The sequence below is a fragment of the Beta vulgaris genome, chromosome 1 (assembly GCF_026745355.1).
Source record: "Beta vulgaris subsp. vulgaris cultivar EL10 chromosome 1, EL10.2, whole genome shotgun sequence".
NCBI classification, from domain to species: domain Eukaryota; kingdom Viridiplantae; phylum Streptophyta; class Magnoliopsida; order Caryophyllales; family Amaranthaceae; genus Beta; species Beta vulgaris.
Genome location: NC_079202.1, coordinates 29,355,243 through 29,367,270, shown reverse-complemented (window position 1 = coordinate 29,367,270; position 12,028 = coordinate 29,355,243). Strand labels below are relative to the sequence as shown.

Here is a 12,028-nt window from a genome sequence, read left to right as displayed (position 1 = left end):
CATTCTTCCTTCATCAGGCTAGTCATTGGTCTCGAGATATTCGAGAAATCCTTTACAAATCTTCGATAGTAACCAGCTAACCCAAGGAAACTCTTTATATCACACACTATCTTTGGTATTGGCCACTCGCGCACCGCTTGAATCTTAGCAGGATCCACTGAAACTCCATCCTTTAAGATAACATGTCCTAAAAATGCAACCTTATCCAACCAAAAACTCACACTTAGAGACTTGGCGTACAACTTATGCTCTCTTAGGGTGGACAAAACTTCCCTCAAATGCAGTTCATGACTGCTCCTAACCTTTGAATATATCAAAATATCATCTATAAACACAACCACATATTTATTCAAGCATGGCCTGAAAATCCTATGCATCAAATCCATGAACGTTGCAGGTGCGTTATTCAGACCAAATGGCATCATGTGAACTCATAGTGACCATGACGCGTCCTAAAGCAGTCTTAGAAATATCACCCTCAGCAATCCTCAATTGGTGAAACCTAACCTCAAATCTATCTTCGAGAAAATCCCCACTCCTTTCAACCGATCAAATAAATCATCTATTCTCGGAAGTGGATACTTATTCTTGATCGTCACATTGTTCAACTCCCGATAATCAATGCACAACCTCAAACTACCATCCTTCTTTTTCACAAACAATACAGGTGCATCCCAAGGAGACGAACTAGGTCTTATATACCCTTTTTCCAATAACTCCTCCAACTGAACTTTTAACTTTTTCAACTTAGCTGAAGCCATTCTATAGGAGCCTTTGAAATAGGTCCGGTTCCTGACATCAAGTCTACGATGAACTCAAGATCCCTAACCGGTGGCACACTCGGTATCTCTTCAGGAAACACATCAGGAAACTCAGATACGACCGGGATCTCCCTATGCTCATCTTCCTTTTCAATCCTCTGACACTAGTAGAATAAATGCTATTTGCTGCGGTTAAAAAGTGCCCTATTGCTGCGGTATTGGGCGCGCAGCAATTAAGGGCGCAGCAATAGGTCATGATTATATTGCTGCGGTTTTAAACCGCAGCAATATCTACAAATATTGCTGCGGTTTTTAAGTCAAACCGCAGCAATATTATTATGCATTATCTAATTAACACGGAATATTGCTGCGGTTTTGGGCTTGAAACCGCAGCAATATGCTATAATTAACAATAAAAAATAGGAATATTGCTGCGGTTCCTATTGAAAACCGCAGCAATATGTACTGCTACAGACAAAAAAAAATTTTTTTTTTTTTTTTGCATATTGTCATCAAATTTGATAAATAAAAATGCTGAAAAACATAAAAACAACAAATTCAAAGTAATGATAAACAAAATTTTCTCAAATAATTAAGATACCAATTTTAACTAAAGCAATACAACTTATACATAAACAAAAACTGACTTCAAACATTTACATTGTTCTTTACAAATCTGATAAATAACCCTTTTCATTTGTTTTTGGTCGTCTCTGTCTATGTCATATTGCTCAAATAAGTTGTATTTTTCGCAGTCTTTTCTTTCACCTGAAGACATACAAAGAGAATTACAGGTGAAAAAAAAAATAAACAAAAAAAACAGAACTGGATGTATATATTCAAGTATTGCTATCAACTCCTGAGATACGTTTAAAGTGGGTCCAGGTTTCCCAACATACTTCAATTGGGAATTGTCGACGGAGAACAACCGGCGACGGCGAACACGGACGACGGAGAACAACCGGCAACAGCGAACACGGGCGACGGAGGACAACCGGCAACGGCGAACACGGGCGACGGAGAACAACCGGCGACGGCGAGTAGAACTGGAACTGAAGCTTGTGACGGCGACGGCGACGGCAAAAGGGCGAGACCACGAGGGGAAATCTGAAAAAATCAAAAAAATGAAAAAAAAACCGATCTGAAATAATAAAAAAGGGAAAAAAAAACAGATCTGAAATATAAAAAAAACGAAAAAATACACAAATCTGAAAAAATCGAAATGAAAAAAAACAAGAAAAGATAAAAAAACGCAAGGAGTCTTCGATCTGAAAACGAGGAAACTTTCGAGTCTTCATGAAATTTTCGAGCCTTCATGAAATCTTCGAGCCTGATAATGACAGAACGGCCGACGAAGAGGAGAGAGGAGAGATCGTGTGAGGGAGCAACGATGGAGACAAAGAGGAGAGATTGCGCGTCAAGGAGCAACGACTGAACGACTGAGGACTGAGGACTGAGGAGAGAGATGAGAGAGATGAGAGAGGCGCATGAGTTGGAGAGAGAGATCAGAGAGGCGCATGAGTTGGAGAGAGAGGCGCATGAGTTGGAGAAAAGGTTTAGGGTTTGGATTTTATCAGTGGGGAGGCGCGAGAATGAGAGCGTTTCTTAAGTGTTTGCTTTATATTGCTGCGGTCCACGTGGAAACCGCAGCAATATTAGCTCGCCTGGCCCGCATTTTGTTAAAAATTAATCTGTTGGACAATATTTGCTGCGGTTTTGGGTGGGAACCGCAGCAATATTGTCAATTTCTATTTTTTCTTTTTTTTTGCGTGTTATATTGCTGCGTATAGGTATCACCGCAGCAATATCACCGCAGCAAATAGCATTTATTCTACTAGTGTGAATTCCACATAAGAATAACGAACACCCCTTCTTCACTTAAGATTGAATTCTCATCGCAGATACTATCTTCACTCCATTCTCCTTCCCAAGCTTCTTATAAGTCACCCTTTATTTCTTAGGGCCGACTAAGGACACCTTCTGGGCCTCACAATCAATTGAGCCTTGAATCTTCCCAACCAATCCATCCCCAAAACTACATCGAGGTCTGACAAGGCAAACTCAACTAAGTCGGATGAAAAGTTCACCCAAACTATCACTAAAGGTACTTGACTATGCAAACTAGTACAATTAAACATCTCCCTGATGGCAATGACAATTCTAATGAAATAGACACTGGACTGCTTAACTGGAGCTTTTCTACTAAAGTGCTAGAAATAAATGAATGAGATGCTCTGAATCAAATAATAACTTTGACAGACAGGAATTAATGAAAAGGTTCCAACTACTACCTCAGAAACATTCTGAGCCTCACGGCGGTTCATGACAAAAACTCTTCCTTTAGACTATTCCTCATCTCTGGTTTAACACCAGCATTGAAGAAGCTAACTTTGTTGATCATTCTAGGGCCTTACTACTCGGGTCAGGTTTGATGCAGGTTCTCCACCAGCTTTTCTAAAGCACTCATACTCACGGTGCCCTAATTTCCGACAATAATGGCATGTCACCAAGTTGCCTTGATAATCCTTTCTAGTGTATTTCTTATTACACCTTTTGCAGAAAAAAAAGTTTCTCAGCTTTCTTCCCATTACCTTGTTCCCATTAGGCTTCCGACTAGATACCTATTGTTTTCTCAGTTTGGTTAAATCCACCATTAGGCTTAGGCTTCTTATCTCCACTTTGTTGGTTCCCATTGTTGTTATATTCCTCTTTTCTCCAAGAAGTCCTTCAAGCTCTCTTCTTTAATCCCATAAAGTGAGCAGCTCTACCATAAATTTCATCAAGAGTCTCAAAAGTTACTCCTCCCAACTTACTTTGGAGGTGTTAAGGTCAAACCTTTGGGCCTTCAAAGTCTCAGATGGTACTATCTCAGCGCAACCTCATTAACTCCAAAATTTGCTATAATACCAGACATAGTCCCATCCTCAATTGGTGAACTCCATAGCCTTTTGCTTCCTTAAGTACGCAGGATAAAACTTAGTCCTCAGGCTTCTTTAAACTCTTCCATGAAGTTCGGATCCTCTAAAAGATCATTTTCCTTTGTTTCCACAATAGGTCTGCCTCATCTCTCAAATAATAAACAACATTATTAACTCTAAGGTTTTCAGGGCACACTATGACATCAAAAAGCTTATCAAATTCTCAGATCTAGTTTTCTAAACTAGATGGGTCCTCTTTCCCATGGTAAGTCGGAGGTTTGACAGCTGCTACCCTCTTAAAGAACCTCACCAAAACTATTGTCTCACTCGCTTGTTGCTTGATTAGCTATCACTTGAGTGATGTTTTCAGTTATCTTTGCTAGCCTTCTAACCATAGAACTTATACTCTTCTCCTTCTTTCTGCCATTCTACTAGATATAAGGGTGTTTGAGGATAAATTCAACTAACATTCATAGAATAGTTGTGTAACTACCAAAAAATTAATAAATAACTGCCGGTATAACTAGTTCAAAACATAGCAATCACATATTTCATATATCACGGCCAAATATGAAGCCTTATTTATAACAACTACTAGAATATTTGAGCATATCAAAATATTCTTAAGACAACTAGAACGTTTCATGACCAAAACAAAACTATATATGTCTACGATCTGAAAACTTTAAACTCTGGTACGTTCTGTCTAAATAACATTCTCCAACTCATCAATGGCCATATAATCAGACTGGCCTGAGTATTTTCGAAAGGTAAAAAAAATACACATAGTACTACTATTTGCTCGCCAATGCAGCATGACTTCTTGCTTATCCCATACATAGGGAATAACATAAACTTTTTCCTTAACTTCCAACAACGATCATATAAAAGCAAAAAGAATTGAAATATTACAAGTACATCATCATAAAAGTAATACTAATATATGATAACTAAATAAAATACGGTTTAAGATTTGTACTAGATGCACCACTATGGCTTAAAATATTTATTTCAAAAATTTTAAAGTGTACTTGATTTCAAGATATAGAATAGCCAAGGTGATTATAGCTCCCAGGTAAGGAAGTTACCCACAGCGTCGGGGAGAGCCTTCCTAATCCTAGACAGAGCTTGTCACCCCAACATATCTACACCCTTCATCTTTCCAAATAAAAAATAATATAAATATATATATATACCTTTTTGTGGTACTAGCAAGATGCATCTATACAAATCGTCAAAAAGAAAACAATTAAGCTTAACAAAAACAATTTAGAATGCAAATGCGAAACTCTTATCTACCCATCTATGTCTACCCATCAATTTTAATATTCAACTTTTATTTTTCAAACGCTAAAAACTGATACCACTTTGTAACACCCCCAAATTACTCACTTTTAAATAAATAATTTAATAAATAATATTTGAGTAATTTAGGAGTATTACCGCCACGTGACTAACACGCTTTCGGCAACCAACTACTAACTAACCAAAATAACTTGCAGCGGAAGACTTTAACCAAAAATAATAATACTTCTTTATTAATAAAAGTAAATATTGTCTCAATACTCAAAATAAATGAAACACTCTAATCTAGGTGAAGATCCCCTTCCTAGTATGCTCCCATGCACATCCAAAATTCACCTGCAAATCTGCTTACCAAAAAGGTAAACAGGGCAAAGCCAAATAGGAAAAAGAAATACGCGTCAGTATAAAACTGAGTACGAAATGTACTAGATAAGTAACACATTTGTTAGTTCGTAACAATTTTTCATTTCGAAAACTCCATCACCAATAATTCAAGAATAACTCTTTAAGAATAAACTTTTTCAAACACTTAATAATAATTCAAGAATAACATTTTAAGAACAAACTCTTCCAAACACTTGAATAATAATTCAAGAACAACCTTTTAAGAACAAACTCTTTCCAAACACTTGAATAGTAATTCAAGAATAACCTTTTAAGAATAAACTCTTTCCAAACAACTTGGATTAAAAATAATCCTAAAACAATTCCTCTTCTTATCTCCCCTTCTATTTTGCTAAGTGTGCACACCCCCCAAGCTAGTCATCCCATCACGGAGCTATATCAAGGGGTAACTATAATTGCCAACAAGTGGACTTTGAATCTCTTGATATTAATCAAGCGGAAATAATAATATGACTTGTAAGTCATGAATAAACCTCCTTTCCTCATAAACAATTTTTGAACATTCAAAGTTCATAAAAACCAATCAACCTTTCCTTGTAAAAATAATTTAATTTTCCAAAAGATAACAAAACTTCTATATAAAATGATTGATAAAATCATTCCTTCTTTTCACTTTCAAGAGTGAATAATAAAATATTTAACCATTTTAAAAAATTTCTAAACCAATCCAACCAATTAAATCAATAAACAACTTTACACATAAAACCATTTTAAAAGATCTAGCTACATAACGTACCTTGATCTTGCACAAAAAGTATACTAGTATCTTCACTTATTCTTATACTTGAGCTTTCTCATAACCAACCAATAAGCAATTTACCACATGAACTTAATCATGAATTTAAACATGAATGACCTATCATGAGCATAATATTTTTGAGTAAGAAATATGAAAATATTTTTCTTAAACCAAAGAAAATTGAAACTTGAATAAGAAATATAAAACTAGAATAGATAGGAAGAGAAAGAAGAACTTTGAAGTAAGAATATGAATTCTTCAAAGTTTTTGTGTGGAAAAGATGGCTTAAGGTATGGGGTATTTATAGGAGTAGAATAGGTAGTACTTAATTTCAAAAATTAAATAGTTTGTAACCTTCACCATAAATTAGGAGATTAAACCAAGATTTGTACCTCCATCATAAATTTGGAAGTTATAGGAAAACAAAACTCCCTCCAATCACCATAAATCCCGTAGAATATATGGCCCAAAAAAAAATTTTTTTTTTTTTTTGGTTTTCTAAATTTTTTTGACTAGGATTTAATACCAAAACCTTAACAAATCCAATTTTGGCGCCATATTCCCGCCAAAATAATTAAAAATCATTGAAAATACTAAAATACCCTTTGCTTAAAATATTTATTTTAGAAAATAATTATAAAATAAATACTAAAAATATGGGGTATTACAGGGGCAGCAAGCTAGGGGAGGAGGGAAAAAACAACCCGAGGGAGCAAAAACAAATCGGGGGAGCATGTGAATACCGGGGGAGCAAATTATGTAGGGGGGTTGAAAACAAAACCGGGGGAGCCAAAAAAAACAGGGGGAGCAATGAAAAAGGAGTGAAGGTACTTACAACGACATTGGCTATCTTCAAGGTCCCCGGATGTTAAATGGTCATCTTATTGTCCTTATCACTCGTATGCATAAAGCACCACCAATCAACGACACAGTCAACTTTGATAGATGTGGCGTTGGAGGTAGAATCCGTCGTCGTAGAAGGGTAAAATTTATCTTCAATCCACGTGTGTCTCACCCTCGCATAGGTGTAGGAACCCATATGATGGTAGTGGTTCCTTTGTCTTGCACTATGTGCATGTTTCTCACGCTTAGCCTATAAGATAACATAGTTAGTTTTAAAACACATGTAATTGTACTTAAGTAAATATGCAAATTCTAATATAGCTTAAAGCACAATATACTTACCACCATCTCTGGCGTAGTATTTTGGGCAACAAATGCCTCCCAATCTTCTTGTTTTATATGTGTCCAAATCTCAAAAGGCATGCTATCTGGTGTCGTGAATCTTCATCTCCAATTTTCCTCTTCTTTACATTCCTCTTTCTCCGTTTCGAGATCCATCCACTAACTAGCTTGCTTTTGAAAGCTCTAAATCTTTCGGCCACCACGGATAGGAACAACGCCTTTTTAGCTTCATTAGGAGTAATATAGAACAAATTCTATAGAAACAAGAAATAAACTAGAAGTTAATTTCCTTATACATATACATCAATGAAAACATGTGGCTAAATACAAAAAACTTAGAGCATAGAACGTAGAAAAGCAAAAAGCGGCCTGATTTGACTTTCTTTATGCAAAATAGGTTTCTAAGCATGTGAAATGAGTTTTGTTGACTCTAATGGTTATATATGTTGTATTTATAGTTACATATGTCTTAACATGTGGCTAAATACATTAAAAAAAAGTATCCGGAACATGAAAAGCAAAAATCGACCCGAAATGGCCTTTACTTACCCAAAATGGGTTTCATGTTCCCAAAATGGGTTTCTAAGTATATGAATGCTTTTAGCTGCGTACAGTGGTTGTATATGTTGTTATTAGAGCTAAATATGTCCTAACATGTTGCTAAATGCGTGAAACTTAGAACATGGAACATTAAAAGCAAAAAGCGGCCCGATTTGGCTTTCATTTACGCAAAATGGGTTTCTAAGCATGTGAAGTGAGTTTTCTTGACTCTAATGGTTATATATGCTGTATTTATAGTTACATATGTCTTAACATGTGCTAAATACAAAAAAAAAGTACATGGAACATGAAAAGCCAAAATCGGCCGAAATGACCTTTACTTACCCAAAATGGGTTTCATGTTCCCAAAATGAGTTCCTAAGTATATGAATGTTTTTAGTTGCCTACAATGGTTCTATATGTTGTTATTAGAGCTAATTATGTCCTAACATGTTATTAAATACGCGAAACTAAGTACATGGAACATGTTTTGCTAAATCATCACCAAAATGTTAACTTACACAAGTGTCTTCCCATAATGATTTCTTCATTGCCTCCGGCACATCTTTCCACTTCACCAAAATGTTTAGTTTTCGCATACAAAACCCAATATGCTACTCATACTTTACACGCCACTGACCACAAGGTTGACCCAAATCATCATACTCGAGGATCATTTTGGTCTTAACATTCAAACCCTTATTCGCACCCCTCCTTTTCCGCTTCTTTGTTGCAACACTCCTTGGAGTATGGTTGAACTTGTAATTCTTTCCCGGCTTTTTTGGGTGGCACACTGAGCGATGAGACAGTTGGATAATCTTCCCGAGCATTGTTGTCAATGGGGGGAGCATTATCGCCTTGCTTCTCAAGGAGTTGAACCTTGCACATTTCCTCATCTTCCAAGCGCTTCTCCTCATCATGCGCTTTATCTTCTGGTTCACCTTATCCGCATCATACTCGTCATCATCCAATGACTTATCATATTCATCGTCATTTTCTTCCTCCACAATCACATCATCTAGGACCATGTTTGAGAATCCTGAAATATTTACAAAAAGATATTAGAAATGTTCAAGATCAAACAAAAACAAGAAAGAAATTATAAACTTGAAAGATAAAACAAGAACATGAAAGAAATTAGAAACGCGCATACCTAAAAAAAAAGAATGAACTTAGAGAACTAGCCATGCACAATCCCCCCCCCCCCCCCACTCCCTTCACTGTCACTTCCTCCCCCACACTTCCACTCCCTCCCTGCCACTGCCTACTGCACCCCCTCCCTGGCACTCCCTACTGGGCCACACTCCCCCTCACTCACCCACTGCCTCACTGCCACAGTTGTCCCCTCCCCTCACTACCCCACTGCACACACTACCCTGCCGCAGTCCCACTGCCACACTGCCACTGACACAATGCACACACTCCCACTGCACAATCCTCCCCTCCCTTCACTTCCACACTGTCACACTGCACACACTCCCACTGCACAATCCTCCCCTCCCCCCACTGCCCCTCTGCCACCGTCATACACCCCCAGTGCCACAGTCCCATACCCCCCTCACATTCACTCCTAGTGCATACACTCACTCCCCCTCTACACAGTCCCACACCCCCACTGCCCCTACACTGTCACAGTCCCACACCCCCCTCACATTTACTCCCACTACACACACTCACTCCCCCTGCACATTCCCACACCCCCACTGCCCCTACATGTCACAGTCCCACACCCCCTCACATTTACTCCCACTACACACACTCACTCCCCCTGCACATTCCCACACCCCCACTGGCCCACTGCCCCACTGCCTCCCTGCCCCCTGCACACACTCACTCCCACTCACTCACTCCCACACCCTCACTCACCCACCTCACCCACCACTCCACTGCACTCACTCCCACTGCCCTGCACAGTCCCCCCCCCCCATGCACGGTTCCCCCACCCCTTGCACAGTCCCCCCCACCCCATGCATAGTCGCACCCCCCACCCCCAAAAAAATCTTTATTTAGGCCATAAACGACTTTCACCTACCCAAAATGGTTTCTTCCATCATGTAACCCAACTTTACGTATAATGGTGATAAGATACTAATAAAAACTAAACATGACATTACATGAAACTAAAAGCGATAAATTAAAGAATTTGATCTTGAAAAGCCGAAATCGGCCCAAAATGACATCCACTTACCCAAAGTGGGTTTCAATACATGTGAAGCTAGTTTAGTTGATTGCAATACATATATAGATACTAATAAGTACTAAACACGATATTACATGCGGCTAAAAGCGATAAATTAAAGAATTTGATCTTGATAAGCCGAAATCGGCCCAAAATGACATTCACTTACCCAAAGTGGGTTTCAATACATGTGAAGCTAGTTAAGTTGATTGCAATACATATATAAATACTCATAAAAACTAAACATGACATTACATGCGGCTATAAGCGATAAATTAAAGAATTTGATCTTGAAAAGCCGAAATCATCCCAAAATGACACTCACTTACCCAAAGTGGGTTTCAATACATGTGAAGCTAGTTTAGTTGATTGCAATACATATATAGATACTAACAAGAACTAAACATGACATTACATGAAACTAAAAGTGAGAAATTAAGTGAAGTGACCTTGAAAAGCCAAAATCCGGAATTTGAATTGAGAAGTCGAGCCTTTTGCCACCTTCCTATAAAGTTTCAACCATTATCCCTTCCCCATGATCTGCACGCATGTAATTTGTCACTAACTCCACATCAGTGACATCGGAGTAGGGAATGGTGAAAGGCGGGTGTCTTCAAAATCATAATACTCCTCCTCATCCTCAACATCACCAACTCCAAGTACACTTTTTTTTCCCAGGACAACAATTGACCACTTATTATCAGAAGGGTCAGTTACATAGAATACTTACTTAAGTTGTAAGCACAAATGGCTCTTCACTTTCACGCAACCGACCTAGGTCTACAAGAGTAAATCCACAAGGGTCATCTCTTCTAATGTAGCGCCGATTATAATCAACCCACTTGCATCGGAATAAGCAGACCGTGAAACCAGAGTAGTCAAGCTCCCAAATATCTTGAACCCGCCTATAGTATATCAATGTAGCATCGATAGGAGACTTGTCTTTGGCACTTGCATACTGTGTAGATGATACCTCTACTGAAACGTCACTATTCTGCAAAGATCTCGATTTTTCATCGTGACGATCTGTCCAAAACGTATATCCACTAACATCATAACCCTCATAGGATTGCACGGCTTCTCGAGGACCAAATGCTAGCCACTTAAGAGTTTCTAAAACAGTGGAATCTACTTTACACTTTAACCGGTTATGAAACCAATCAATGAACGTCTTATTATGCAACTGCATCAATGCTCTAGCCCCTTTTCCTGGATTCTACTCACGCAACTCCTCCATATGTTCATCCAAGTAGGGATCGACATGTACCATATGCTGCAATACAAATAAGTGTGCTTGTATTCGCATTTCAATAGGAGGTACAATCATTTTGGAGCCAAGTGTACCTTTACCCTCGAGTCTGCCCTCGCGTCGAGATGTAGGAAGTCCAATAGGATTAAACATTACTTAAGAACTCGGCCACAAAATTACCGACCTCTTCAATCATAATCCCCTAAATAATACTTCCTTCTAGTCACCCTGGATTCCTTACTTTATCATTCAAAGAGCCCATATGTCTCTTAAATGGATAGCACCACCTCAAAAATACCGGGCCACATAGCTTAAACTCTCAAACTAGATGTACAACCAAATGGACCATAATGTCGAAGAAAGCATGTGGGAAATACATCTCAAACTTACACAAAGTCTCTAACGCCAGCCTGGAGAGCATCAAGTTTCGACGGTTGTAACGTTTTTCTACATATAGTATTGAAAAAAGAACACAACTATGTTATGGTATGTCTAACGTGTTTCGACAATATCCCTCGAATTGCAATCGGTAAGAATACTTGCATCATTACATGACAATCTTGAGACTTCATACTCGATAGCTTCAACTCACCGTCTAAGGTATGTAACAAATCTTTTCATGTTCGATGAGTACCCTGATGGAGCCTTAATGTTGTACAGAGACTCGCAAAAAAACCGTCTCTCAACTCTAGATAGAGTGTATCAAGCCGGAGGCAAATATTTCCTATCATCGGCCGACCCTTCTTG

The 12,028-nt window shown here is 38.3% G+C and overlaps 1 long non-coding RNA gene across 1 annotated transcript; it reads right to left on the bottom strand.

Moving 5' to 3' along the window:
- Positions 1-5,189: 5,189 nt before the first annotated feature.
- Positions 5,190-6,369, bottom strand: LOC130592155 (uncharacterized). The gene is made up of 2 exons (XR_008970366.1): positions 6,126-6,369; positions 5,190-5,328 (listed from the first exon to the last, which is right to left on the bottom strand). It is a non-coding gene; the product is annotated as an uncharacterized LOC130592155 (long non-coding RNA).
- Between the last annotated feature and the right edge of the window lie 5,659 nt (positions 6,370-12,028).